This window comes from Ruditapes philippinarum, unplaced genomic scaffold (genome assembly GCF_026571515.1).
Source record: "Ruditapes philippinarum isolate M1 unplaced genomic scaffold, ASM2657151v2 ctg409_1_1_1_1, whole genome shotgun sequence".
NCBI lineage: Eukaryota > Metazoa > Mollusca > Bivalvia > Venerida > Veneridae > Ruditapes > Ruditapes philippinarum.
The window spans coordinates 58,740-66,660 of NW_026862870.1; the positions used below are offsets into that span (position 1 = coordinate 58,740).

At 33.3% G+C, this 7,921-nt stretch overlaps 1 long non-coding RNA gene across 1 annotated transcript; it reads left to right on the plus strand.

Annotated features, from left to right (window-relative positions):
* Positions 1–6,139: 6,139 nt before the first annotated feature.
* On the plus strand, positions 6,140–7,887 carry LOC132720441 (uncharacterized). Its single transcript, XR_009624347.1, has 3 exons — positions 6,140–6,260; positions 7,084–7,206; positions 7,768–7,887. It is a non-coding gene; the product is annotated as an uncharacterized LOC132720441 (long non-coding RNA).
* The last annotated feature ends 34 nt before the right edge of the window (positions 7,888–7,921 follow it).

Sequence of the window (7,921 nt, forward strand, 5' to 3'; positions counted from 1 at the left end):
TAGACAATACCGAGTAAGTTCAAGGTAAACGGTAGAAAATTATATGAAATAGCTTTTAACAAATATAGAAAAGATGTCTTATAGCTTTGTGGCGAAGAATGTCATAAAAAGGCATGGAAAAGATACTTGTTTAAGAATTTACGATCACGGACCTGACACTAGCTGAGATCATTTTTTAAAAAAGATGTGTAAATTAATATATCTATTAGCAAATGAAAAGTCAACTTATTTGCTGCTGAAATAGTTCATATAAAAACAAAAGAAATTTTAAAAACATGAAATCGAGATTAATTATAATTCTGAAAAAAATTTAGAACAGGTGATAATGCATTTTTCAATATGTTCAATATATACCTGATTATATATATCCTTTATCCGATTTGCCTCTTTGTTCTTTTCATAGATGGAACCCTTGTTGGCCAGCCATGTACAACTACTGTAGACACATGTATTGACAATAATGCTGATTGCAACGGAACTATATGTGACTGTATTGAAGGGTTCGGTTTTAATGGCACAATGTGCGGTAAATTACTAGTATCCTTTTCTCCGTCATATTTCTTGACATTGCCGTGTCCCCACTCACCATTGGGAGAACAAGCAATATCTTGTGGTCACGACAAAACCAACGTAATGCGTTTGCGACCAGCATGGATCCAGACCAGTCTGCGCATCCGCGCAGTCTGATCAGGATCGATACTGTTCGCTATCAGTTTCTCTACTTGTTAAAGAGTTGGTAAGCGAACAGCATGGATCCTAATTAAACTGCGCGGACGCCCAGGCTGGTCTGGATCCATGCTGGTCGCAAACGCATTGCGTTGGTTTTGTCGTGACGCTGCTCATATACCATCTAATGTTAGACACGTTTACTATTATTTCATAACACAGTATCATTCAAAATATTCTTGAATTTCTGAAAGCTTTGAAGCATTAGTATGTTATGTGTTTTAAAATATGTTTTAATGTAAAATGAACAAATTCAAGATGAAAAAGTGTTTCAAGTATGAAAACATTTTTGAAGTAACTTTTTACATGACTTTTAATCACTTTAAAATTTAAATACATTGCATTTAACTGAAACGCAGACAGATTTTAAGCAATAAACATTTTGTTTGACAAAATTGACAAAAAAAAAACGTCTTCACAAACAATTAAATTATATCTATTGACAGTGGGAGAGACGCTTTGTGGCCCGTGTGATCCGCACATGAATACATGCGAGGATCCTCTTGTATGCAGCTCAGAAACATATAGATGTGAATGCCCGGATGATAGAGTTCAAATCGGAGATAATTGCTGTAAGAATTTAGACGTTTTCTCATAGATTAATATCTGATGTCCCATGTATTGATTTAAAATGTTTTCCATACATTTATTGATGGAGTCTTTAATTAATGACGTTTATCATACATTATTATATTTTTCATAGATTAACATATGATATTTCCCATGTATTGATTTAAAACGTTTTTCATAGGTTAATTGATTAAGTATCCAATATAAGAAGTTTTTGTTTAAGATTAATTGATGAAGTCTCTAATTTATGTCGTTTATCATAGATTAATTGATAAGGTCTCTAATTTATGCCGTTTATCATAGATTAATTGATAAGGTCTCTAATTTATGTCGTTTTTCATAGATTATTTGATAAGGTCTCTTATTTATGACGTTTATTATAGAATAATTGATAAGGTCTCTAATTTATGTCGTTTATCATAGATTAATTGATAAGGTCTCGAATTCATGTCGTTTTTCATTGATTAATTGATAAAGTCTCTAATTTATGACGTTAATTATAGAATAATTCATTAAAGGTTAGCTAAAACCATCTTTATTGTTTCGGCGCCCTAAAATGACCTAAACTGTGTTGGTGCGCCGTAAAACCAAAGAAACAAATATTTCATTTGTTTTTATTCAGATGGAACATTAGTAACAGAGCCGTGTACGACGGAAACAGATACATGTATAGATGATCATGCTGCATGTAATGGCACAATATGTGACTGTAAAGATGGATATACATTTAATGGTTCACATTGTCGTAAGTTGTTTTTATGCTCATGTCGATCTATAAAGATTGCTCCTACTTAACTTGTGTCAAGCCGAGAGTTGCTATCTTGTTATAACTGTTTGAAATACTCATCAGGTTCTGAATACTTTAGTGCGGGATTGTTTGCACTTATGTGGATGGATATCAAAATAGATGTATGAATGTTCAGAATGATTTATAAACTGTTTTTAAGAATAATTCTTCTTTGAAATGTTGTTAGAAAGAATCTCAGAATATATTCATGAATAACTGGTTAATTGTTCAATAGTTTTTTATCGCTGTAAACATCTATACATATTAAGACGAGCTATTATCCAATCCATAGCTACTTGAAATGGTTTATTTTGCATTTCTACAAATGTTTGCCATCTACAATTAATATGATAAACGTGAATTTTTACCTGATTATAAAACATTGCTCAAATACTCAGTTGCTGAAATTGCTTCAATTATAACTGAATCAAGTAACATGAGGTGAAATACTTGTGACTTTTATTCTTACAGTTGGTGAAAATCTATGTGACCCATGTGACCTTTCGACGTCAACATGCTCTTCAGACCTAGTGTGTAACCCGGCCACGTACAGATGTGAATGTCCTTCTGGGTTCGTCCAGATAGCTGGAGCTTGCTGTAAGAACATTTGAGCCGCGTCATGACAAAACCAACATAATGGGTTTGCGACCAGCATGGATCCAGACCAGCCTGCGCATCCGCGCAGTCTGATCAGGATCCACGCTGTTCGCTATCAGTTTCTTTACTTGTTATAGGGTCTGTAAGCGAACAGCATGGATCCTGATCAGACTGCGCGGACGCGCAGGCTTGTCGCATGCTGGATCCATGCTGGTCGCAAACACACTATGTTGGTTTTGTCGTGACGCTGCTCATTTTATGTTTTTTTTTTATTGTTTTTTAATCCTCGCTTTCTTGCGGTATTCTGGTTTTCACTTAGCATTGCGAAATAGGTTATTTTGTATAGTACTGGTTTTTAGACCCTCTTCTAAAGCTGCTGTTTTATTCTGCAGTATGTAAAACATTCCAAGATTAACATGTGTAGACATAAATAATGTTTGTCTCTTTATGTTCATTAAAATGATACTTATAATTCTATTAAATAAATAAATAAATACGTATAAGTATAAAAGAAATTATGTTTTTTAATGTTTAAAGTTAAAACAGTATAACCTAAACATATATTTTCAAAAATGCAAGAAAGATATGACAAAAATTGTATAGATTTTATATGACAGTATCTTTTATTTTGTTCTGTTAGTTGCTAACTGAACAGGATAAAGCATTAAACATGCAATATTTCATATCAAATAATGTAATATAGTTGGAAAACTTCACTGCACAGTATGACACACTTGTTTTAATATATATTTATATTTAGATGGAAGATTTGTTACACAAGTCTGTACAACTGCGCTCGACACATGTGTTGATAATAACGCTGCCTGTAATGGAACAGTGTGTGATTGTGTTCATGGGTTCCACTGGAATGGAACTTTGTGCAGTAAGTTTATATTATTTAAAGTAAATTAAAGTAAAACTTGTTACGTTAGATTAAAATTTCTGCCGCTACATAAATTTTCCTCACGGAAAATCATTAATTTCCATAGTTCCCATAAAACTTTTGAAAGCCCTTTATGGCAATTAATGCTCTTCTTTCTTACACAATTTAATTTCTGTTTAAATAGATAGCATGTGTTGACCTTGAAATGAAATAGTTTTCAATGAAATCACTAATAATTTAATTTTAATTGAAAATATCCTGTCTGCTTTTGAATCATTTATATTTTTAAAATTTTAGATTTCAAAAATAAGCACCACTGTTTAAGTTCTTAAGTACATTTTGTATAATAATGCATTTTATCGCACATTTCTTTCCTACCAGAATGGGTTTTGCATGGAGTTTGTGAAATATATTTTTATTTAATTTTTCAATGAAATGTAATTAACTGTAATTTCTTAAAGGTGGTGATAGCTTATGTGACCCATGTGACCCTGACAGCAACACGTGTGCTAACGGTCTTGTTTGTAGTACAGATACGTACAGATGCGAATGTGACGCACCACTGGTGCAAATTGATGATGCTTGCTGTAAATATATACTTTAATTAACTTTGTCTTTATTTTTGTGTCGCCTCTACGGAGTAGTGGCGACATATAGGGATCACTTCTCCGTCGTCTGTCTGTCTGTCCATCTGTCCGTCTGTCTGTCTGTCCATCCGTCCGTCACAAAACTTGTCCGGACTACCCCTCATAAACAACTGGTGCAATTTCATCCAAACTTTACAGGAATGATCAGTACCAAGTCTAGTTGTGCATATTGTCAGCATTTTCCGGTTCAATGATTTTTGTCAGAGTTATGGCCCTTTAATAATTTTTTATTTTAAAGTTTGTCCGGACTACTTCTCGACAGCAACACGTGTGCTAACGGTCTTGTTTGTAGTACAGATACGTACAGATGCGAATGTGACGCACCACTGGTGCAAATTGATGATGCTTGCTGTAAATATATACTTTAATTAACTTTGTCTTTATTTTTAACACTCATTCCTTATGTATTCCAGTTTTAAATTTGGATTTTTCAGAATTGTTAAAAATGTTGCTAAGTAAGATGTTTAAATTACGCAAACATCATTGTAGAACCCGACCTGACGTGGCTCTATACTGGAAGTATAGACAAGACTTTGTTGTCGAATGCTTCAAAATAAGGTCTTATGATATATAAGTGTTCTTCCATTTTATCAATAAACATTTTGAAATAGTAGTCAACAATGACGGCCTCATAGCATTAAAGTGACCCAATAGTCAGTCTGCAAACATTTAATGCGGCTTCGGTCCATTCAATGTTTTGTCCTGACCGGGGGGCACTTATAATGCTATGAGAACCGAAGTATGTAATTGGTGCTTTTTCTTATATTATATCTCAATTTCCTAAAACATAATGGTAAAGTTTCTTGAAATAATTTGCAGTCAGCGCGTTTTTTTGTAAATTAATCCTCGCGGTTACACTCCGCTAAATTTTAGCAGTCCCACTAAAACATGATAAAGCACGCTCAGACGGTCACTATTCTTTTTTGTCGCACCGTTGACGGAATATTATACTTTTCAAATACCTGCTGTAACTTATATAAATAAATAAGAAACATATTTATGTAGTGTATAATATTAATTCATATTTCAAGGAAGCAATTGTATAACAAGTATTTGAATGATTTCACACAAGTTGACAGATTTTATAATAGCGAAGGCAAACTTTGTAACATATATATGATACATGAATATGCAGATACCATTGTTAAAGTTGATTACTAAAATACAAACTTAAAGTGATAAGTGGACATGGGTAACAATATTAACTGTTTATATTATGTGTTTATATTATATCATATTTATATATAGACGGCACACGTGTGACGGAGGTTTGCACGAATACTGTAAATACCTGCATTGATGACTATGCCAAGTGTAATGGAAGCGTGTGTGATTGTATGGCTGGATATGCTTGGAATGGCACACGATGTGGTAAAGCTTATAATATACAGACCCTTCTCTACTTAAATCTTCTAAGGGATTTTTTTCTCGGATAAAATTCGAAACTGTCTAACTGCTTTGTTTCATAAAGAGATTTGAATATCAATTTATATATAAAAGAAACAGTAATGAGTCTGCGTGGATTTGCAAGCTGTGTTTGCTTTTAACTTCTGATAAAGACAACTTAAAATTGCTGCTTACATTCTAACGGTAGATATTTGAATATCATTAATGACTGCATCAAAACTAATTGAACACAGAGAAAAGGAAAGCATTTTTTACCTTCTATATATACTCGAATTTTGTTTATCTCCAAGTAAAACGCCCGATCCTTAAAATTCGAGATACCACAATTCAACTGTATTAAATGAAATTCAAAAATAAGATTTTTATTGTGATTGTAGCAAACACTTTTTAATTCTTATATTCTGAATAAATCTTTTAAGACTGACTGAAAATGCTATGTTTATTTTAAGACTTTACAATAGATGTATAATAACATACATTATAGAACGATAAACTATCTAAACTTGTATTAATATAGTTGGACAGGGGGAATGCGACCCTTGTGATGAATCAACGCTAGCGTGTTCCTCGCCATACGAATGTAACACTGACAGATATCGATGCGAATGTCCGTCTGACAAAGTCCAAGTCGGAAGTGAATGTGGTAAGATAATCAGTAGATAGTATCCTACCATTACCAATATATAGAAAACTTATGAGATCATATTTGTCAACTTTCAACACCGAAGATGTAGATTATGACTTTAAAACAGAAATGAAATTTTGAATATAACAATTCCGAACCCATGTTTATTGAGGGCGGCGTCCATGACCAAGTGATTAAAGTCGTTGACTTCAATGCAGTAGATTTTAATCCTTCCGGGGACTTTGGATCTTCTATTTGAGGGTCGTATCTACTTACGTGCGCATTCGTGCCAGAAATAATACACGGAGGGGCACCTGATGTCTTCCTCCACCAGTGACCTATACTGTGTGTGCGACATAAAACCCAACAAAAAGTGTTTATGATATCCATGCAACTGTTTTGAATGATCAGTATTAAATTCTCTAGGATAGAACCTCAAAAACAAGCATATCATATGTTTGTAGACATCTCAGATATATTATGGCTACACAGTGTTGAAATGACTTCTGTCCATTTTAAAAATATACGTAAATAAAAAGACTTCTCAATGACTAACAATCAAAATCCTTTCACCACTACATTTGTTGACTGGATTTGTCTTGATTTGAAGCTAGGACTGACGGTTGTATTCTTAAGGGATTTTAACATCACAATACTTAAGGGTAAACTACATCACTAACCAGATTGCAAAACTTTGCAAGCTGGGCTAGTTCTACTCAACCCACTGTGGGTGCTCACATTCAATAAATAGATTAAAAAAAAATGAACGTTTTAATTAATATAAGTCTGTTGATTTAAAGTATTCTTTGATGAAATGTTTCAACAATGTTCTTTTTTTTAGTTGGAAGATATGTAACAGAGACATGTAGTACCACCGTTGATACATGTGTTGACGACAACGCTGAATGTAATGGTACAATCTGCAATTGTGTTGCAGGTTACCACTGGAATGGCACTCTGTGTGGTAAGTCAATAAAATAAGGTTTTAACAATGATTTAGTGAAAGGTTTATATGAAGTGTTTATCGATAATATTTGCCTGTATAATAAAGGCTCAACTTCTTTTTGTATAAGGTCAATTACTGTGAAAGTTGGTTGTCTGGAATTGCCTATATGTTTTGTTTCGTATATTGATTGTGTAAGCAGTTATTAACTACGCACATCATATAAATATCGGTTTTTCTGAAAGCCCATATGGATTGTTTATTTCTTTACGTTTTTAAATATATAAAGACTTTAAGTTCCAGTTGTTAAATTTAAAACATACAGGCACGCTGCATAGTAGTTTTTGGAAATACAAAGTGGTTTATATGGAAAGAACTCATAGTTGTGCCTCAGAGTGTTTGTGTTGTTTTCGTCGCGTCATATCAAAATTCGTGACAGATGGAAAAAGTTTATCCTTTTTCTATGCGCTCTTCAAGACGCATTTCTGTAACTGCTATTGAAGATTTTGAAATATATAATTATAATAAAAAAGGACTCAATGCGGCCTAGAACTTGTTTTACAACAAATTCTTCATTTACAGTTGGAACATCAATATGTGCCCCTTGTGACGCCTCGACAATTGATTGTGATGATGGATTGGTTTGTAGTACAGCAACATATAGATGTTCATGTCCAGATGATAGAGTCCAAATAGGAGACCAATGCTGTCAGAGTCATTTTACGATATTTTGAAT